This window comes from Pseudorca crassidens, chromosome X (assembly GCF_039906515.1).
Source record: "Pseudorca crassidens isolate mPseCra1 chromosome X, mPseCra1.hap1, whole genome shotgun sequence".
Taxonomy (NCBI): domain Eukaryota; kingdom Metazoa; phylum Chordata; class Mammalia; order Artiodactyla; family Delphinidae; genus Pseudorca; species Pseudorca crassidens.
In genome coordinates, this window is record NC_090317.1 from 95,555,289 (window position 1) to 95,578,845 (window position 23,557).

At 40.6% G+C, this 23,557-nt stretch overlaps 1 long non-coding RNA gene across 1 annotated transcript in view; it reads left to right on the top strand.

The window, feature by feature from the left end:
* LOC137217177 (uncharacterized) overlaps window positions 1-22,371 on the top strand; it is a 185,128-nt gene extending 162,757 nt beyond the window's left edge. The window contains exon 3 of the long non-coding RNA XR_010940035.1: window positions 21,784-22,371. This is a non-coding gene — a long non-coding RNA (uncharacterized lncRNA). The remainder of the gene's footprint in view (window positions 1-21,783) is intronic.
* Window positions 22,372-23,557: the final 1,186 nt, after the last annotated feature.

The window sequence follows — 23,557 nt, forward strand, 5'->3', positions numbered from 1 at the left end:
GAGTTCTTTTAAGCAGCGCTCTTAAAGCCCTGTCCTCACGCACCAGAAAACAAAGAGGGAAGAAAAAGTCTCTTGCCTGTTCGGCAGCTCCAGACCTTTTCCCGGACTCCCTCCCGGCTAGCCGTGGTGCACTAACCCCTTCAGGCTGTGTTCACGCCGCCAACCCCAGTCCTCTCCCTGCGCCCCGACCGAAGCCCGAGCCTCAGCTCCCAGCCCCACCCACCCCGGCGGGTGAGCAGACAAGCCTCTTGGGCTGGTGAGTGCCGGTCGGCACCGATCCTCTGTGCGGAAATCTCCCCGCTTTGCCCTCCGCACCCCTGTTGCTGCGCTCTCCTCCGCGGCCCCGAAGCTTCCCCCCTCCGCCACCCGCAGTCTCCGCCCGCGAAGGGGCTTCCTAGTGTGTGGAAACCTTTCCTCCTTCACAGCTCCCTCCCACTGGTGCAGGTCCCGTCCCTATTCTTTTGTCTCTTTTTTCTTTTGCCCTACCCAGGTACGTGGGGAGTTTCTTGCCTTTTGGGAGGTCTGAGGTCTTCTGCCAGCATTCAGTAGGTGTTCTGTAGGAGTTGCTCCACATGTAGATGTATTTCTGGTGTATCTCTGGGGAGGAAGGTGATCTCCGCATCTTACTCCTCCGCCATCTTCCTCTCCACCACCACTCTTATATTTTAAATAGAATATAGTAGGGCTTTGTTTTTTATCCAGTCTGATAATCTTTAGCATATTTATATCATACATTTAATGCATTCAATAATTACTGATACAATTGTATTTAAATGTACCATCATGCTTGCTTCTCTACATAGTCCATATATTTTATGTTCTTTTTTCTCTTTTTTTTGCTTTCTTTGTGTTGATAAAATATTCTTTTTACTCTATTTCTCCTCTAAGTACCTTACTAGTTATATGTTCTTTTACTATCCTTTTTCAGATTACACTAGAGATTAAAACATGGATCCTTATTTACTAGGTTCTAATATAAATTAGATGTTTTCCCACATCCCAGAAAACATAAGGACCTTAAAACACATTAATTTCATTTATACTCTGTGGTAGATGGTATTTTTTTCAGATTTAAAAATATGTTTTGATTTCTGTATTCTTTATAAAAGATCATATAATCCTGCCTGATGTCACATGATTTGAAGTACCTCCCTGTGGTGATTTTTCTTGAGCATTGACCCAAAGCTTGGCTATATGACTTACATTGGCCAAATGCATGTAAGTGGAAGTGACTGTATGTGATGTCCAAGCAGAAACTTTAGAGCCACTGGATAATTCTGCCATTGCTCTTTTTGTTCTACCATTAGAATAGTATGTTCCAAATAGTGGTTACTTCTATTGTGGATATTGAAATGAAGACAATATATGGAGAGAAACCAAAGCCAACCCACAGCTACCACAGCCAATATATAATGTGAGATAAATTGTTTTGTTAATCCATTGAGACTTTGGAGGTTGTTTGTTACTGCTGCATAACCAGTGGATGCTAACCAAAACATCCCTTATTTTCTTTTGTGATATCACTGAAATGTATTTTAATTTGAAATATATATAAATAGGCTTGGACATTAACATTAGAGTTTTATGCATTCTATATTCTTTAGAATTACTTACATGTTCACTTTTTTAAACTCTATTTCTTCTATATTCTAGTTTTATAATTTTTTCATTAGCTACATCTAATCTCCTCTTAAATGTATCTATTGCATGCTTAATTTTAGATATTGTATTATTTATGTTATAAATTTTCCATTGGATTATTCTTCATTTATAGTTTCTATAATAACATTTATTTTAAAGCAGCGTTTGATCAGTCCAATATCTGAATCTCCTGAAGGCAATTTCGGATTTTCAAATGCCTATAACTATGTATTAATTTGCTATACTGGCTTAAAATAACACACATTTATTATCTCAGAGTTTCTGTGGGTCAGGGGTCTAGACCCAGCTTACCTCAGTTCTCTGTTCAGAGTCTCACAAGGATTCAATCAAGATGTTGGATAGGCTATATTCTCATGTGGAGTTTTGACTGGAAAAATCTGCTTCCAAGTTCTTTTGGCTTGTTGGTACAATTCATTTCTTTCAGGTTATATGATTGAGGGATCTGTGTTTTTGCTGGCTGGAGGTTGTCTTCAGGTCCTAAGGTCACCTGCAGTTTCCTGCCATGTGATCCTTTCCATGGAAAGTTTACAACATGTCAGATTGTTTCTTCAAGCCCAGAATGAGAGTACTGTATATCTAAACAGCTAAGACAGAGTCTTATGTAACATAATATAAATAATAATGGGAATGACATCCCATCACCTTTGCTATATAACATAACCAAATCAAGTGAATGTCATCTCACCTCCTTTTATATATTCTATTTCCTAGACGCCAGTCACAGGCCCCACCCACATTCAAAGACTCGATGGTGGCATGAATCTCTGCAATGCCTCCAGGGATGAAGAATTGATATTGATTTACTAACTTTATAGTTAGAGGCAGTTTTAGTGGCTTCCTCTTGGCCTTTCCTACCACAATAGTCCTCTCTCTATGTGTCAGAGAACCCATGTGGTGATTCAGAAAGTTGCTGAGTACATCTATTCATATTATACATTCTGAAAAGGGAGCTATAACTCCATGATGGGTATGAGTACTCACTGGGACCAAAACTCCATTGATCATCTGATCTTTGACCTCTGTAAGTCTCTACTCTATGAAGGCAACAGTAACATTTTTGGTCTCTGGGAACTGGTGTCAGTTTAGCACCAGTGCCCACTGATTCCCCCAAAGTCTGATTATTTCCCTTTCCCAAATGCACAGTCACCCTAATAAATGGTAAATGGCTGCAGGTTCCTTTGGGGAAGGCTAGGAAGAAGGTTAACAATATAGGTATTTGCCAGCATAGCAGGAAATTTTCTCAAGGGGACATAGTCTCCCCTTCATTCAAAGAACTGTAGGTTTGTGAACTGGCTCAAATTTGGGACTTGATTGAGGGGCTATGGTATTTTGGGGATTCAATTTAGACTTCTGTTCACTAGGTCTAGAACTACTAGGCTCATACAGAGCAATTAAGAATTTAGTAAACTGTCCATCTATTTCTTTTCTAGAGACACCATGATCCACTAGTCAACACTAATGATCTCTGTGAGTCAGACTATTCTGATTACTGCTTTGACACTGCTGTCCATTACAGTAACTACGCCATCTTGTCTTTGGCAATCATATTAGTTTCCTAGGGCTGCTGCAGCAAAGTACCACAAATTGGGTACCTTAAGACAACAGAAACTTATCCTCTCACTGTCTGAAGTCTTAAAGTATAAAATCAAAGTGTTAGAAAGGATTTCTCACACCAGTCAGAATGGCCATCATCAAAAAATCTACAAACAATAAATGCTGGAGAGGGTGTGGAGAAAAGGGAACCCTCTTGCACTGTTGGTGGGAATGTAAGTTGATACAGCCACTACGGAGAACAGTATGGAAGTTCCTTAAAAAACTAAAAATAGAACTACCATACGACCCAGCAATCCCACTATTGGGCATATACCCTGAGAAAACCATAATTCAAAAAGAATCATGTACCACAATGTTCATTGCAGCTCTATTTACAATAGCCAGGATATGAAAGCAACCTAAGTGTCCATCAACAGATGAATGGATAAAGAAGATGTGGCACATATATACAATGGAATATTATTCAGCCATAAAAAGGAACGAAACTGAGTTATTTGTACTGAGGTGGATGGACCTAGAGACTGTCATACAGAGTGAAGTAAGTCAGAAAGAGAAAAACAAATACCGTATGCTAACACATATATATGGTATCTTAAAAAAAAATGGTCATGAAGAACCTAGGGGCAAGATGGGAATAAAGATGCAGACCTACTAGAGAATGGACTTGAGGACACGGGGAGGGGAAAGGGTAAGCTGGAACAAAGTGAGAGAGTGGCATGGACATATATACACTACCAAACATAAAATAGATAGCTAGTGGGAAGCAGCCGCATAGCACAGGGAGATCAGCTCGGTGCTTTGTGACCACCTAGAGGGGTGAGATAGGGAGGGTGGGAGGGAGGGAGACACAAGACGGAAGAGATATGGGGACATATCTATATGTATAACTGATTTAATCTGTTATAAAGCAGAAACTAACACACCATTGTAAAGCAATTATACTCCAATAAAGATGTTAAAAAAAAAGTAGATCAATTAAAAAAAAAAAGAAAGGATTGTTCCTTCTGGAGGCTCTGAAGGAGAATCTATTCCATATCTCTCCCCTAGCTTCTGATGGTTGCCAGCAATCCTTGGCATTCATTGCCTTGTAGCTGCATCACTCCAATCTCTGCCTTCATCATGACTTCCTATTCTCCCTGTGTCTAAATTTCCCTCTTTTTATAAGGACACCAGTCATGTATTAGGACCCGCTCTAATCCAGTATGACCTCATCTTAACTTGATTACATCTGAAAGACCCTATTTCAAATAAAGTCACATTCACAGGTGTCAGGGATTAGGACTTTAACATATGTTCCAGGGAACACAATTCAACCTGTAACAGCAATTAAGTTCTGCCACTTGGCCCTTGTCATCCCAGGATTCCATCATTCTAATTACATTTAGTGATTCCAGTTCTATGGTAGCAGTTCCCACTGTAATTTCTGACCTCTAATGAATACCCAGCATAAAACTCATCTAGGATTCTGGGGCTCTCCTTTCAGATTTATTTCTCACAGCCAGGATATGTTCTCAAACCCTCTCAGGGTGAGTGAGCAAGTCATATGATAAAGCCATTTTGACATTCCCAAGCTTTTGGATACCTTCTTCTGCAGTGTACCAAGGCAGTCCTGGCATTTCAATTTCATTTACTTTAGGTCACCTTTGGGTTCATGTTTCAGCCAACCAACTAAGCAAACTTTTAGAACCATTATGTCAAGCCCCTCAAGCTAAGACATGAAGACAAAATCTTTGCCTAGTGGGCCCTGTTATGGACTGAATTTTGTCCCTCCCAAATTCATATGTTGAAGCTATGTAACCCCCAATGTGAGTGTATTTGGAGAGAGGGCCTTAAGGAGATAACTAATGTTACATGAAATCATAAGGATGGAGCCTTAATCTGATAGGACTGGTGTCCTTGTAAGAAGAGGAGGAAACACCAGCCAGACCTCCCTCTATTTCAGTGAGAAGGTGGCCATGTGCAAATCAGGAAGAGATGTCTCATCAGAAATCAAACCTGATGACACCTTGATCTTGGACTTCAAGCCCCCAGAACTGTGAGAAAATAAATTTCTGTTGCTTCAGCCACCAGCCTATGGTATTTTGTTATGACAACCCAAACTGACTAATACAGGCCCATATCAATTAAATTCAGCCTGATAGAGTCCTTTCACCTTAATCATATAGCTTTAAGACTGATTCCCGAGGGGGACAAGGGGAAGATGGCGGAAGAGTAAGACGCGGAGATCACCATCCTCCCCACAGATACACCAGAAATACATCTACACGTGGAACAACTCCTACAGAACACCTACGCTGAACGCTGGCAGAAGACCTCAGACCTCCCAAAAGGCAAGAAACTCCCCACGTACCTGGGTAGGGCAAAAGAAAAAACAAAGACAAAAGGGTAGGGATAGGACCTGCACCAGTGGGAGGGAGCTGTGAAGGAGGAAAAGTTTCCACACATTAGGAAGCCCCTTCGCGGGCGGACACTGCGGGTGGCGGGGGGGAGGGGAGCTTTGGAGCCGCGGAGGAGAGCACAGCAACAGGGTGCGGAGGGCAAAGCGGGGAGATTCCGACACAGAGGATCGGTGCCGACCGGCACTTACCAGCCTGAGAGCCTTGTCTGCTCACCCGCTGGGGCGGGCAGGGCTGCGAGCTGAGTCTCGGGCTTTGGTCTAAGCGCAGGGAGAGGACTGGGGTTGGCGGCGTGAACACAGCCTGAAGGGGTTAGTGCACCAGGGCTAGCTGGGAGGGAGTCCAGGAAAAGGTCTGGACCTGCCAAAGAGGCAAGAGACTTTTTCTTCCCTCTTTGTTTCCTGGTGCGTGAGGAAGAGGGGATTAAGAGCGCTGCTTAAAGGAGCTACAGAGTCAGGCGCGAGACACAGCTAAAGGTGCGGACCCCAGAGACGGGCATGAGACGCTAAGGCTGCTGCTGCCACCACCAAGAAGCCTGTGTGCGAGCACAGGTCACTATCCACACCCCCCTTCCGGGGAGCCTGTGCAGCCCGCCATGGCCAGGGTCCCATGATCCAGGGACAACTTCCCCGGGAGAACGCACAGCACGCCTAAAGCTGGTGCAACGTCACGCCGACATCTGTCGCCGCAGGCTCGCCCCACACTGCGTGCCCCTCCCTCCCCCCCGGCCTGAGTGAGCCAGAGCCCACGAATCAGCGGCTCCTTTAACCCCGTCCTGTCTGAGGGAAGAATAGACGCCCTCTGGTGACGTATACGCAGAGGCGGGACCAAATCCAAAGCTGAGCCCCTGGGAGCTGTGAGAACAAAGAAGAGAAAGGGAAATCTCTCCCAGCAGCCTCAGAAGCAGCGGATTAAAGCTCCACAATCAACTTGATGTACCCTGCATCTGTGGAATACCTGAATAGACAACCAATCATCCCAAATTGAGGAGGTGGACTTTGAGAGCAAGATTTATGATGTTTTCCCCTTTTCCTCTTTTTGTGTGTATGTGTATGCTTCTGTGTGAGATTTTGTCTGTATAGCTTTGCTTCCAGCATTTGTCCTAGGGTTCTATCCGTCCATTTTTCTCTTAATATTTTTAATTTAATAACAACTTTATTATATTTTACTTTATTTTACTTTATCTTCTTTCTTTCTTCCTTCCTTCCCTCCTTCATTCCTTCCTTCCTTCCTTTCTTTCTTTATTCCTACTTCTACTAATTCTTTCTATTTCTTCTGCCTTCTATACTGAGCCGGGTGGATGAAAGGCTCTTGGTGCTGCAGCCAGGAGTCAGTGCTGTGCCTCTGAGGTGGGAGAGCCCACTTGAGGACACTGGTCCACAAGAGACCTCCCAGCTCTACATAATATCAAATGGCAAAAATCTCCCAGAGATCTCCATCTCAACACCAGCACCCAGCTTCACTCAACGACCAGCAAGCTACAGTGCTGGACACCCTATGCCAAACAACTAGCAAGATAGGAACACAACCCCACCCATTAGCAGAGAGGCTGCCTAAAATCATAGTAAGTCCACAGACACCCCAAAACACACGACCAGACGTGGACCTGCCCACCAGAAAGACAAGATCCAACCTCATCATCCACCAGAACACAGGCACTAATCCCCTCCACCAGGAAGCCTACACATCCCACTGAACCAACCTTAGCCACTGGGGACAGACACCAAAAACAATGGGAACTACGAACCTGCAGCCTACAAAAAGGAAACACCAAACACAGTAAGATAAGCAAAATGAGAAGACAGAAAAACACACAGCAGATGAAGGAGCAAGATAAAAACGCACCAGACCTAACAAATGAAGAGGAAATAGGCAGTCTACCTGAAAAAGAATTCAGAATAATGATAAAGATGATCCAAAATCTTGGAAATAGAATAGACAAAATACAAGAAACATTTAACAAGGACCTAGAAGAACTAAAGAGGAAACAAACAACGATGAACAATACAATAAATGAACTGAAAAATACTCTAGATGGGATCAATAGCAGAATAACTGAGGCAGAAGAATGGATAAGTGACCTGGAAGGTAAAATAGTGGAAATAACTACTGCAGAGCAGAATAAAGAAAAAAGAATGACAAGAACTGAGGACAGTCTCAGAGACCTCTGGGACAACATTAAATGCACCAACATTCGAATTATAGGGGTTCCAGAAGCAGAAGAGAAAAAGAAAGGGACTGAGAAAACATTTGAAGAGATTACAGTTGAAAACATCCCTAATATGGGAAAGGAAATAGTTAATCAAGTCCAGGAAGCACAGAGAGTCCCGTACAGGGTAAATCCAAGGAGAAATACGCCAAGACACATATTAATCAAACTGTCAAAAATTAAATACAAAGAAAGCATATTAAAAGCAGCAATGGAAAAACAACAAATAACACACAAGGGAATCCCCATAAGGTTAACAGCTGATCTTTCAGCAGAAACTTTGCAAGCCATAAGGGAGTGGTAGGACATATTTAAAGTGATAAAGGAAAAAAACCTGCAACCAAGATTACTCCACCCAGCAAGGATCTCATTCACATTTGATGGAGAAGCTTTTGCTTTACAGACAAGCAAAAGCTGAGAGAGTTCAGCACCACCAAACCAGCTTTACAACAAATGCTAAAGGAACTTCTCTAGGCAAGAAACACAAGAGAAGGAAAAGACCTACAATAATGAACCCAAAACAATTTAGAAAATGGGAATAGGAACATACATATCGATAATTACCTTAAATGTAAATGGACTAAATGCTCACACCAAAAGACACAGATTCGCTGAATGGATACAAAAACAAGACCCATATATATGCTGTCTGCAAGAGACCCACTTCAGACCTAGAGACACATACAGACTGAAAGTAAGGGGATGGAAAAAGATATTCCATGCAAATGGAAACCAAAAGAAAGCTGGAGTAGCAATTCTCATATCAGACAAAATAGACTTTAAAATAAAGACTATTAGAAGAGACAAAGAAGGACACTACATAATGATCAAGGGATCGATCCAAGAAGAAGATATACCAATTGTAAATATTTATGCACCCAACATAGGAGCACCTCAATACATAAGGCAAATACTAACAGCCATAACAGGGGAAATCAACAGTAACACATTCATATTAGGGGACTTTAACACCCCACTTTCAGCAATGGACAGATCATCCAAAATGAAAGTAAATAAGGAAACACAAGCTTTAAATGATACATTAAACAAGATGGACTTAATTGATATTTATAGGACACTCCATCCAAAAACAACAGAATACAGTTTTCTCAAGTGCTCATGGAACATTCTCCAGGATAGATCATGTCTTGGGTCACAAATCAAGCCTTGGTAAATTTAAGAAAATTGAAATTGTATCAAGTATCTTTTCCGACCACTATGCTATGAGACTAGATATCAATTACAGGAAAAGATCTGTAAAAACTACAAACACATGGAGGCTAAACAATACACTACTTAATAAAGAAGTGATCACTGAAGAAATCAAAGAGGAAATCAAAAAATACCTAGAAACAAATGACAATGGAGACACGACGACCCAAAACCTATGGGATGCAGCAAAAGCAGTTCTAAGGGGGAAGTTTGTAGCAATAGAATCCTACCTTAAGAAACAGGAAACATCTCGAATAAACAACCTAACCTTGCAACTAAAGCAATTAGAGAAAGAAGAACAAAAGCACCCCGAAGTTAGCAGAAGGAAAGAAATCATAAAGATCAGATCAGAAATAAATGAAAAACAAGTGAAGGAAACGATAGCAAAGATCAATAAAACTAAAAGCTGGTTCTTTGAGAAGATAAACAAAATAGATAAACCATTAGCCAGAATCATCAAGAAAAAAAGGGAGAAGACTCAAATCAATAGAATTAGAAATGAAAAAGGAAAAGTAACAACTGACACTGCAGAATGCAAAAGATCATGAGAGATTACTACAAGCAACTCTATGCCAATAAAATGGACAACCTGGAAGAAATGGACAAATTCTTAGAAATGCACAAACTGCCAAGACTGAATCAGGAAGAAATAGAAAATATGAACAGATCAATCACAAGCACTGAAATTGAAACTGTGATTAAAACCTTCCAACAAACAAAAGCCCAGGACCAGATGGCTTCACAGGCGAATTCTAGGAAACATTTAGAGAAGAGCTATCAACTGTCCTTCTCAAACTCTTCCAAAATATAGCAGCGGGAGGAATACTCCCAAACTCATTCTACGAGGCCACCATCACCTTGATACCAAAACCAGACAAGGATGTCACAAAGAAAGAAAACTACAGGCCAATATCACTGATGAACATAGATGCAGAGTCCTCAACAAAATACTAGCAAACAGAATCCAACAGCACATTAAAAGGATCATACACCATGATCAAGTGGCATTTATTTCAGGAATGCAAGGATTCTTCAATATACGCAAATCAATCAATGTGATGCATCATATTAACAAATTGAAGGAGAAAAACCCTATGATCATCTCAACAGATGCAAAGAAAGCTTTTGACAAAATTCAACACCCATTTATGATAAAAACCCTGCAGAAAGTAGGCATAGAGGGAACTTTCCTCAACATAATAAAGGCCATATATGACAAACCCACAGCCAACATCCTCAATGGTGAAAAACTGAAAGCATTTCCACTAAGATCAGGAACAAGACAAGGTTGTCCACTCTCACCACTCTTATTCAACATAGTTTTGGAAGTTTTAGCCACAGCAATCAGAGAAGAAAAGGAAATAAAAGGAATCCAAATCGGAAAAGAAGTAAAGCTGTCACTGTTTGCAGATGACATGATACTATACATAGAGAATCTTAAAGCTGCTACCAGAAAATTACTAGAGCTAATCAATGAATTTGGTAAAGTTGCAGGATACAGAATTAATGCACAGAAATCTCTGGCATTCCTATACACTAATGATGAAAAATCTGAACGTGAAATCAAGAAAACACTCCCATTTACCACTGCAACAAAAAGAATAAAATATCTAGGAATAAACCTACCTAAGGAGACAAAAGAGCTGTATGCAGAAAATTATGACACTGATGAAAGAAATTAAAGATGATACAAATAGATGGAGAGATAGACCATGTCCTTCTTGGATTGGAAGAATCAACATTGTGAAAATGACTCTACTACCCAAAGCAATCTACAGATTCAATGCAATCCCTATCAAACTACCACTGGCATTTTTCACAGAACTCGAACAAAAAATTTCACAATTTGTATGGAAACACAAAAGACCCCGAATCGCCAAAGCAATCTTGAGAATGAAAAACGGAGCTGGAGGAATCAGGCTTCCTGACTTCAGACTATACTACAAAGCTACAGTATCAAGACAGTATGGTACTGGCACAAAAACAGAAAGATCAATGGAACAGGATAGAAAGCCAAGAGATAAACCCACGCACATATGGACACCTTATCTTTGATAAAGGTGGCAGGAATGTACAGTGGAGAAAGAACAGCCTCTTCAATAAGTGGTGCTGGGAAAACTGGACAGGTACATGTAAAAGTATGAGATTAGATCACTCCCTAACACCATACACAAAAATAAGCTCAAAATGGATTAAAGACCTAAATGTAAGGCCAGAAACTATCAAAGTCTTAGAGGAAAACATAGGCAGAACACTCTATGACATAAATCACAGCAAGATCCTTTCTGACCCACCTCCTAGAGAAATGGAAACAAAAACAAAAATAAACAAATGGGACCTAATGAAACTTCAAAGCTTTTGCACAGCAAAGGAAACCATAAACAAGACCAAAAGACAACCCTCAGAATGGAAGAAAATATTTGCAAATGAAGCAACTGACAGAGGATTAATCTCCAAAATTTACAAGCAGCTCATGCAGCTCAATAACAAAAAAACAAACAGCCCAATCCAAAAATGGGCAGAAGACCTAAAGAGACATTTCTCCAGAGAAGATATACAGACTGCCAACAAACACATGAAAGAATGCTCAACATCATTAATCATTATAGAAATGCATATCAAAACTACAATGAGATATCATCTCACACCAGTCAGAATGGCCATCATCAAAAAATCTAGAAACAATAAATGCTGGAGAGGGTGTGGAGAAAAGGGAACACTCTTGCACTGCTGGTGGGAATGTGAATTGGTTCAGCCACTATGGAGAACAGTATGGAGGGTCCTTAAAAAACTACAAATAGAACTACCATATGACCCAGCAATCCCACTACTGGGCATATACCCTGAGAAAACCAAAATTCAAAAAGAGTCATGTACCAAAATGTTCATTGCAGCTCTATTTACAATAGCCTGGAGATGGAAACAACCTAAGTGTCCATCATCGGATGAATGTATAAAGAAGATGTGGCACATATATACAATGGAATATTACTCAGCCATAAAAAGAAACGAAATTGAGCTATTTGTAATGAGGTGGATAGACCGAGAGTCTGTCATACAGAGTGAAGTAAGTCAGAAAGAGAAAGACAAATACCGTATGCTAACACATACATATGGAATTTAAGAAAAAAATGTCATGAAGAACCTAGGGGTAAGATAGGAATAAAGACACAGACCTACTGGAGAACAGACATGAGGATATGGGGAGGGGGAAGGGTGAGCTGTGACAGGGCGAGAGAGAGTCATGGACATATACACACTAACAAACCTAAGTTAGATAGCTAGTGGGAAGCAGCCGCATAGCACAGGGAGATCAGCTCGGTGCTTTGTGACCGCCTGGAGGGGTTGGATAGGGGGGGTGAGATAGGGCGGGTGGGACGGAGAGAGACGCAAGAGGGAAGAGATATGGGAACATATGTATATGTATAACTGATTCACTTTGTTATAAAGCAGAAACTAACACACCATTGTAAAGCAATTATGCCCCAATAAAGATGTAAAAAAAAAAAAAGATTGATTCCCACATATATTCCCCAGGTTTCTGACCATATATATTAACATAAATCATGCAATTCTTTTGGTATGCACAGCAGATCCTCATGGGTTGAACTTTGTACCTCACTCTTTGGGGCCTGCTGGGACTTGAGTCTAGTTACAGGTCTAAAAGCAGAGCAGAGTGGTGGATGTAGGTTCTGAAGAGGATCAACAGTGCCTTGCAGGCAGCGGAGGCCATTACAGCTTTTTTGCACAAAGAAAGGCTAACTGTTCAGGAAGGGGTGGAAGGGCTGCTTCTATGGGCAAAGAAGGCGCAGCAGAACTTCAAGGTTAAATGTCGCCAGCTTTATCAGGATCTTCCCATAGGTCCCCATTCCAAATTTTTTTAATTAAATTTTTTTTATACAGCAGGTTCTTATTAGTTATCTATTTTATACATATTAGTATATATATGTCAACCCCAATTTCCCAATTCATCCCACCCCCCACCCCACCATTCCGATTTTTCAGGATCTCACTCTTTCCCAGTCAATGCCCTAACTTTATTAATAGAGGTGCCTCAAGGTTGAGAATTTGGTTTGCGTAATTCAGCCACAGGAAGGGAGAGACTCTGGGTCTGGTTTTCAGAAATCTTGGCCCTTTGGCTACAGAAGATACTAATTTCTCTCAGTCCACACATAGAAGCTTGCAGGTCCTTTCTGTGGACATTAAGCTGGGAATTCAAATCCCTGAGGTCATACTTTCCCTACTTTCTGCAGCACAGTTAGGAGCAACCAGCCAATTCCATTACACTCCTTAGTTTGACTAAGATGTTCTAAGACATCTAATACATGGGCAACTAGAACCTTGCCTTCCATAAGTATTTGACTAGGATTATCCAATGGTGATATTTTATGTATCTCTAGTGCCACATCATGCCACTGACTACTAGTACCCTCCTTACCACTTAAAATAGACTCACTAGTGACTTTTTCTTTTCTTTTTAAAAATAAATTTATTTATTTATTTATTTTTGGCTGCATTGGGTCTTCGTTGTTTTGCGCGGGCTTTTCTCTAGTTGTGGCGCATGGACTTAGTTGCTCCACAGCATGTGGGATCTTCCCGGACCAGGGCTCAAACCCGTGTCCCCTGCATTGGCAGGTGGATTCTTAACCACTGCACCACCAGGGAAGTCCCTCACTAGTGACTTTAAACCTAACAAGATTAGAAAACCTTTTCTAGAAAAGAAAACTCATTCTCAAGATTCTATTTCTCTGGAATTACTCTTTGTAGCAAAATCTGTATTGGTTAGAGTTTAATTAGAGAAGTAGAACAACTAGGATCTATATCTCTATCATCTACCTATCGATCTATCTGTCTGTCTATCTATCTATCACCTATCTCTATTTATCTGAGAGAGATTTGTTAAATGGAGTTGGCCTTATGTGGTTGTGGGAGCTGGTTAAGCAGTCTCTGTAAGGCTGTTTTCTCCAAATATGATGCTAGGGCTTCAAATCCATAAGGAAGGCAGTTAGGAAGGGAAGATTATAAGCAGACTGGAACCTACACTCTTCAGCTGGAGCCCCATGGGGAAGGGCTAAAACCTGTGTCAATTATTGTGGCCACTGACCTTGGCAATGAGGGTATCCAGCAGAAGTGGGGCTCTTTGTCACAGAGCTAAATACCTACACCTGGCCTAGGAGTTGAAGAAGCCAAAGGAGGATCAGAGGAAGGTAGAGCATTTGCAGGCCCAGCTGCTGCTTCACACCAATGATGTGAGTCAGCAAATTAGCACCAACATGAGTGAACCTAAGTGGCCATTGCTTCCCTTCCAGCCTCCAAATCTCCCACGAATCTCGTTTGCAGCTGACCTTAGCTACAAACAAACAAGAGGATGAATTCTGGGAAATGGAGTTCAGTCTAGGCAAGTTGACACATTACAAAGCCATCACAAGATAGTCTGTGCAAAGTAGGATTCAAACTAAACCCACACTCAAATGAAAATATTAACCAAGCTGGGAGAATTTATAGTTACAAAGACTACAAAATAAATTACAGTAAGTCCCCTACATACGATCATTCAAGTTGCGAACTTTCAAAGATGCAAGTGTGCCCAGAGAAAGGACAAAGACAAGAGGAAGAAGTAACTGAAGAACCGAAGAGAGTCACGACGCAGGAAATGGCAAGGGGATTTTCTTTATTTGAGGAGGCACTGTTAGTTTCTGAGGCATAGGACTCGAATTTAGAATGGTACACGAAGGCTGCAGCAGCCATTCAGAATGCAATCCACTGCTACCGTATCATCTATGACGAGAAAAGAGGCTAGATAGAACTGAATCCAGCAAGGAACCAGAGCCTGTGCCATCAGCGTCAGGCGTGAGTGAAATTGCAGCTTGCCCTCCGGCCCCTATTGCTGACGATCCTTCAGCTCTACCATCTCCCACCTCCTCTCCCTCCTCCAGTCAGTAACTCTTCTTCCCTGTTCACTCGATGCCAGCCCCTGGATGCCAGCTGTTGTACTGTACTTTTCAAGGTACTGTACTGTAAGTTTAAAAATGTTTACTTTTTGTGTTTGTTTGTTTGTATGTATTATCTGTGTGAAAAGTATTATAAATCTATTACAGTACAGTCCTATATAGCCGATTGTGTTAGCTGGGTACCTAGGCTAACTTTCTTGGACTTACAAACAAATTGGACTTAAGGATGCACTCTTGGAACAGAACTTGTTCGTATGTAGGGAACTTACTGTATAACCTTAAATGGGTCAGAACCATATTAAGTATCTAGGAAACTTCAGAACTCCACAAATTAAAAGTGTGTTATAGGGCTTCCCTGGTGGCGCAGTGGTTGAGAGTCCGCCTGCTGATGCAGGGGACACGGGTTCATGCCCCGGTCCGGGAAGATCCCACATGCTGCAGAGCGGCTGGGCCCGTGAGCCATGGCCACTGAGCCTGCGCGTCCGGAGCCTGTGCTCCGCAACGGGAGAGGCCACAACAGTTAGAGGCCCGCGTACCGCAAAAAAAAAAGTGTGTCATATATGAACACAAATATTAATGAGGTTGAAAAGGGATTTGTCTGGAACAAATTTATGACCTCGTATAATCAAAATGATCACAGCCAAAGCAAAATGTTTAACAGAAATATAACTTTTATGTTAATAAGCACATTTGATAATTGTCCCAGGAAAGACTATAGGTAATTGCATGGAAGTATTTTTCAAGAGATCTATGATAGTCAGCATTTTAAATGTGCATGGAGACGTTTATCTCAGAGATTCAGCAAAGCAGCATCAACTCTTGTGTCAGAACAAAAGCATTCAGCTTCTGACTGTAGAAGATGCTGAGCATGTACTCCATTTGTAGTAAGACTATCTCAACTTTTTCTCTAAGATTTCCTAGAACCTTTTGGAGGCCTCATGCAATTTATACAGTCAGCCAACAAAAATTTATTGATCCACTGTTATGTGCCAGGCACTTTCTAGGTGCTCTCTGTGTAGCAGAGAATGAATCAGGCGTAGAATCTGCTCTCAGGCAACAAGCTGTCCAGTGAGAAAATGTAGGCAATGAATCAATAAGCAAATATACATGTCTAGTTCTGATAAGTTCTACGAGGAAACATATGGCAGGGTAAAAAGATGGCCTGTTATAATGTGGGGTGCTAGTGCCTTTTTGGATCAGGTGTTCAGGGAAAGTCCAATAAAAAGTTGACCTATAAGCAGAGATATGAATCAAGTGAGGAAGTGAGTGAATGAAGATTTCTGAAGGAGGATCATTCTAGGGAGAGGGAATCATAAATGCAAAGGCCCAGAAAACAGGAGCTGTTGGCATATTAGAGGTCCAGCAAGGAGGCCAGAGTGCCTGGAGTAGAATGACCCAGGGAAAGAGTTGGGAGATGAAGTCAAGAGCGATGCAGGGGCCAGTCTCAGAGACCATGGTTAGGATTTGCTTCTGAAAGACAAACGAAGCCATCAGAAAGTTCTAAGCAGAGTGTGATGATCTGATTTTTTTTTTTTTTTTTTGCCACGCCAGGGCAGTGACAGCACCAAGTCCTAACCACTGAACCACCAGGGAACTCCCTGAATCTTTTGAAAAATATTTATTTATTTATCTATCTATCTATCTATTTGGCTGTGCCGGGTCTTAGTTGCAGCATGCGGGATCTTTAGCAGAGGCATGCAGGATCTTTTAGTTGTGGCATGTGGGCTCTTAGTTATGGCATGCAGGATCTAGCTACCTGAACAGGGATTGAACCTGGGCCTCCTGCATTGGGAGCGGAGAGTCTTAACCACTGGGCTACCAGGGAAGTCCCTCCCTGGATTTTCTTTTAAAAGAAATGTTCTGTTTGCTTTGTGGGGGACAATGAAGGAAACAGGAGACCGATGAGCAGGCTTTTGCAATAATCCAGGAGAAAAAGGTGGTAATGATGGAAATACAGAGAAATGGTCAGATTTTGAGTCTATTTTAATCAGAGATTATAATGGAGAAAACTCTAATTCAAAAAGATACATGCATCCCAGTGTTCAAAGCAGCACTATTTACAATAGCCAAAACATGGAAGCAACCTAAATGTCCACCAACAGATGAATGGATAAAGATATGGTACATATATACAATGGAATATTATAAAAAAGAATGAAATAATGCCATTTGCAGCAACATGGATGGACCTAGAGATTATCATACTTAGTGAAGTCAGAGAAATGTAAATATAATATGATGTCACATATGTGGAAGCTAAAATATAATACAAATGAATCTATTTACAAAACAGAAACAGACTCACAGACGTAGAAAACAAACTTATGGTTACCAAAGGGGAAAGTGTGGCGGGGTGGATAAATTAGAAGTTTGGGATTGGCAGATGCAAGCTACTGCATATTCCTCGGAGACGGGTAGCATGGGGATCAGATAGAACAACGCAGATTCATCCATAATCCCTTTCTGCTGTTCACCACAACCCATGATCCATCTGTGTAATTTTGGAACAGTCAGTGATTCCAGGTTTTAAATAGTTTGTAAATTTTCAGTTTCTACACACTTTATCATCCACTCGTGATTTTTTAATTAAAGTGTTTTAATTCCTTTCTCTGTTCAGCTGTTAGTGATGAGATCCATATATAGTTTTTTTTTAACATCTTTATTGGAGTATAATTGCTTTACAATGGTGTGTTAGTTTCTGCTTTATAACAAATTGAATCAGTTATACATATACATATGTTCCCATATCTCTTCCCTCTTGTGTCTCCCTCCCTCCCACCCTCCCTATCCCACCCCTCCAGGTGGTCACAAAGCACCGAGCTGATCTCCCTGTGCTATGCGGCTGCTTCCCACTAGCTAGCTATTTTATGTTTGGTAGTGTATATATGTCCATGCCACTCTCTCACTTCGTCCCAGCTTACCCTTCCCCCTCCCCGTGTCCTCAAGTCCATTCTCTAGTAGGTCTGCATCTTTATTCCCGTCTTGCCCCTAGGTTCTTCATGACCATTTTTTTTAAAGATACCATATATATGTGTTAGCATATGGTATTTGTTATTCTCTTTCTGACTTTTCACTCTGTATAACAGTCTCTAGGTCCATCCACCCCACTACAAAGAAACCAGTTTCGTTCCTTTTTATGGCTGAATAATATCCCATTGTTTATATGTGCCACATCTTCTTTATCCATTCATCTGTTGATGGACACTTAGGTTGCTTCCATCTCCGGGCTATTGTAAATAGAGCTGCAATGAACATTTTGGTACATGACTCCTTTTGAATTATGGTGTTCTCAGGGTATATGCCCAGTAGTGGGATTGCTGGGTCATATGGTAGTTCTATTTGTACTTTTTTAAGGAACCTCCATACTGTTCTCCACAGTGGCTGAACCAATTCACATTCCCACCAGCAGTGCAAGAGTGTTCCCTTTTCTCCACACCCTCTCCAGCATTTATTGTTTGTAGATTTTTTGATGATGGCCATTCTGACCGGTGTGAGATGATATCTCATTGTAGTTTTGATTTGCACTTCTCTAATGATTAATGATGTTGAGCATTCCTTCATGTGTCTGTTGGCAATCTGTATATCTTCTTTGGAGAAATGTCTATTTAGGTCTTCTGCCCATTTTTGGATTGGGTTGTTTGTTTTTTTGTTATTGAGCTGTATGAGCTGCTGGTATATTTTGGAAATTAATCCTTTGTCAGTTGCTTCATTTGCGAATATTTTCTCCCATTCCGAGGGTTGTCTTTTCGTCTTGCTTATGGTTTCCTTTGCTGTGCAAAAGCTTTTAAGTTTCATTAGGTCCCATTTGTTTATTTTTGTTTTTATTTCCATTTCTCTAGGAGATGGGTCAAAAAGGATCTTGCTGTGATTTATGTCATACAGTGTTCTGCCTATGTTTTCCTCTAAGAGTTTTACTATGTCTGGCCTTACATTTAGGTCTTTAATCCATTTTAAGTTTTTTTTTGTGTATGGTGTTAGGGACTGTTCTAATTTCATTCTTTTACATGTAGCTGTCCAATTTTCCCAGCACCACTTATTGAAGAGGCTGTCCTTTCTCCACTGTACATTCCTGCCACCTTTATCAAAGATAAGGTGACCATATGTGCATGGGTTTATCTCTGGGCTTTCTATCCTGTTCCACTGATCTGTATTTGTTTCTGTGCCAGTACCATACTGTCTTGATTACTGTAGCTTTGTAGTATAGTCTGAAGTCAGGGAGCCTGATTCCTCCAGCTCCGTTTTTCTTTCTCAAGATTGCTTTTGCTATTCGGGGTCTTTTGTGTTTCCATACAAATTGTGAAATTTTTTGTTGTAGTTCTGTGAAAAATGCCAGTGGTAGCTTGATAGGGATTGCATTGAATCTGTAGATTGCTTTGGGTAGTACAGCCATTTTCACAATGTTGATTCTTCCAAACCAAGAACGTGGTATATCTCTCCATCTATTTGTATCATCTTTAATTTCTTTCATCAGTGTCTTATAATTTTCTGCATACAGGTCTTTTGTCTCCTTAGGTTTATTCCTAGGTATTTTATTTTTTTTGTTGCCATATATAGTTTTATAAGCTTCTCCCTGTTTGTTTTTGGCTCATGAAATTTTTTGTTTGTTTGTCATGGAATGTAAGAGTGGAATATTAATACATTTCAGTTTCGTTCTGTAATGTAAGGAATTTTTCAAAAATATTAAAAGATGGACTGGAGCTTTTTCTTTGTGAATAGAAAGTTGATGCCACAGTGAAAAACAATTTAAAAAAAAAAACAATGAATAAGTAAATAAAATAGAAATTATGAGATTTGCTCATAGAAACTATCTGGGGTGAAAAGGAAAGAAGGGAGTCGGGTCAATGCAATTGCTAAGAATTTCATGTTTAACTCTCTCTCTCTCACACTCTCAGTTTCTTTTTCTTCAATAGAGTCATCTTTTATGTCCCTCCAAGCACTCAGCACCCTAACACTAGTTTTTAGTTGCCTAAAGTACTTACCATGCCCCCTAGTCCTACAAATGCAGCCTCCAATCCAACTCTACCATTTTTACTGTTTACTTTTTCCTACAAAACTCCTCTGCAGCCCCCGCTTCCTGCCTGTTCCCTATTCAGTGCTCACGCTGCCATCTCATTCAAAACCCCTAAGCCCTGAGACTTTTTCATTTATGTGTTAAGCAGGAAATATCTGATGTAATTAATTTATATTGAGATAGAAATGACTAATAGCCTGAATTAAAATAATTTTCTTCTCAGGGAAGTTATTTTAAAGAGCTTAGAAATCACTCAAATGATTCCTTTTTTTTCTGCGGTGAATAGTCTTAAGTGGTGACGGTTCTATGATTACCTTCAAATTACACTTAGTTGATGGTTGCCCACCACCCACGCAGGTCTTATGCTGACTTTCTCAGGGCTCAGGCTTTATAAAAAAGGAAGGTACAAAGAACTGAATCATTATCTTTAAAGAGCAACTCCATCACAGCTTGCTTATCATTGTTAATAAATGAAGAAAAGAGGTGAAAATGTGAAAAAGCTCACAAGAAATGCTGAGATTTTGTCCCTGTTTGAAGCTAGCAATTTTGAAGTCCTCTGACAGCAGCCTGTCTTGGTATAGGTGCCCAGGGAAAGGCTCAGCATTTAACCTGCTATATCATCTGAGTTGGGGTGATACTAGGGTCTCCCTTCATTTTGTCACCTTGAATTATCCATTGACATGGCTGCTGTTCACTTTCTATTATTCTCTTTTTGTAGAGTAAGTGTCTTGATGGGGGTGGAGTGGGGAAGAATCTGGATATCTTCACTTCAAATTTGGCTCAGCCATATATATATATATATATATATATATTATATATATATATATAGAGAGAGAGAGAGAGAGAGAGAGAGAGAGAGTGTTGTAGTTATTTAAGGCAAAAAAGATCATAATAAAACTAAAAACAATCCTATTACTTGCTGTCTCTTTTCATTAGGGAAAATATGAACAAATAAAATCTTATAGGTTTTATAACTGGATTCAGGTATCCACTGAGTAACTAGACATAAAAGAACTAGAGGCAGTTTCATCCACTTCAATTCTGTCATAGCAATAAAAGCATATATTCTTAGAACCACACATCATCTCAACTGGAGGGTAGTTATTAGAAGAAAAGTGCTATGTCAGATTGCTGGTTGCCAATTTAATATCCACTCTGACTCTCTCTCTTAGGTACAAATCCCCAAATTTATTTGGGGAAATAACAGAGCTAGCCAGAAAATTATATTTCCTCGCCTATTATGCTTCTAGGTTTGGCCAAGTGACTAAAACCTGTGACTAAAACAAGTGACTAAAACCAAGTGACTAAAACCAATGAAAAATAGATGGAGTTGTTGGGAGGAAATTTTAGAAAAGCTCCTACAAAGGGAAACAGACAGCTTGTAAATACTCCTTTTGTGTTTTCCACTTTGTGCTTTTCAACCTTGAATTTGATGAAATTACTAGAGCCCTAGCAGCCATTGTTGATCACAAGGCAACCTTGAGGATAGAAGCCACTTGCTAAGGATATCATAGCAAAAGAGAGGGGGACACTATATCCCTGATGATTATGGGTCCTCTATGCCAGTGCTGCATTGACTATTTTTAGACTTCTTTTATGAAGCAGAAAGATAAACTTGTAGATCTTTTAAGTCACTATTATTAAAAGTCACTGTTACGAGCAGCCGCATGTAATTCCTAAATGATACAATGATTTACAGCATACTAACTTGTCTTTGGAAGCCAAGAAGATTTTGGCAAACTGTAATAAACTAACTAAAATGTATATTTTTTCTGCTTCCTTCCTCAGCTACTCCTGCCATTGCCTAATGAACTCATGAACAAAGTGGCCATGGTGGCAGAGATGGAGGTTATGCGTGGGCTCAGCAACATGGACTTACACTCACCCAGGCTGACCTCAGCCCCTGCTGAGTGCCCCATCTGTCAGCACCAGAAACTACTGAGTCTCTGATAGGCACCATCCCCAGGGTCATCAGCCAGCTGTCTGGTGTCAGGTTGATTATACTGGACTGCTTTCATCATGGAAGGGGCAGTGCTTTATTCTTAATGGAATAGACACTTACTTTGGGTATGGATTTTTCTTCTCTGCACAAAATGCTTCTAGCAAAACTGTCATCCAGAGGCTTACAGGATCCCTTATCCACCATCACGGTTTTGTGTGCAGCCTTGCTTCTGATCAAGGAACTCACTTCCTTGCAAATAAAGTGTGGCAATGGGCCCATGCCTGGAATTCACTGGTCTAACCATGTTCTTCATCATCCTGAAGCAACTGGTTTGCCAGAATGGTGGAATGGCCTTTTGAAGATGCAATTATAGCACCAGCTAAGTGGCAATTCAGCCGGCCTTCCATATCCATTGGTTCAACATTCATGGATTCAATGAGCTGTGGATAAAAGATATTCAAAAAAAATTCCAAAAAGTTCCAAAAAGCAAAACTTGAATTTTCCATGCCAGAAACTATTTACATAACATTTGGATTGTATTTACAACTATTTTCATAGTATTTACATTGTAGTAGGTATTATAAGTAATTTAGAGATGATTTAAAATATACAAGAGGATTTGTGTAGGTTACATTCAAATACTATGCCATTTTACATAAGGAACTTGAGCATCTGTGGATTTTGATATCTGCAGGGGTCATGGAACCAATCCTGTGCAGATACCAAGGGACAAGTGTAACTTGCAGGACTAAGCAAAGCCCTCCAGGAGGCTGTATGTGCTCTAAGTCAGCATTCAATATATGGTGCTGGTTCTCCCTTAGCCAATATTCATAAACCCAGGAATGGAAATGGGAATGGCTCCTCTCACTATTACCTCTGGTGATACACTAGCAAAGTGTTTGCTTTGCATCCCTGTCACTTAAGGCTCTGTTGGTCTAGAGGCCCTAGTTCCAAAGAGAGGAATGCTTTCACCAGGGAACCCAACAACAATTCCTCAGAATTGGAAGTTGAGACTGTTGCCTGGCCACTCTGGGTGCCTCCTGCCACTGAATAAGCAGGCAGGCAACGGAGGTGGTTTACTCTGGCTGGGGTGATTAGTCCTGATCACCAAGGGGAAATTGGGTTGCTACTACCATACAATGTGGGTAAGGAGGAGAGTGTCTGGAATACAGCAGATCCTCTAAAGTACCTCTTGGTGCTCCCACATCCTATGATTAAAGTTAGTGGAAAACTACAACAGCTTAATTCAGACAGGGCTCTAATAGCCCAGACCCTTTAGGAATGAAGTTTTGGGTCACTCCACCAGGTAAAGAACCAAAAGAAATGAGGTGCTTGTTGAGGACAAAGGAAATAGTTTTAACTATCCACTATGACCACATGACCATTGCAGAAATGAGGACTATATGACTTATGAGTATTTCTTCCTTATTTTAATATTTTTATTTAATAGTTTAATTATATATATAATGTAATAATTTAATACTTTCATTTCTTTTCCTCTGACACCCCCTTATCATCTAACATAAGACCTGTTAATAATTGTTAACTTTATATCATATTTGAGTTACATGACACAAAACAGGAAGTATGTATCAACAGGGGAAAGAATGAAAATCAACC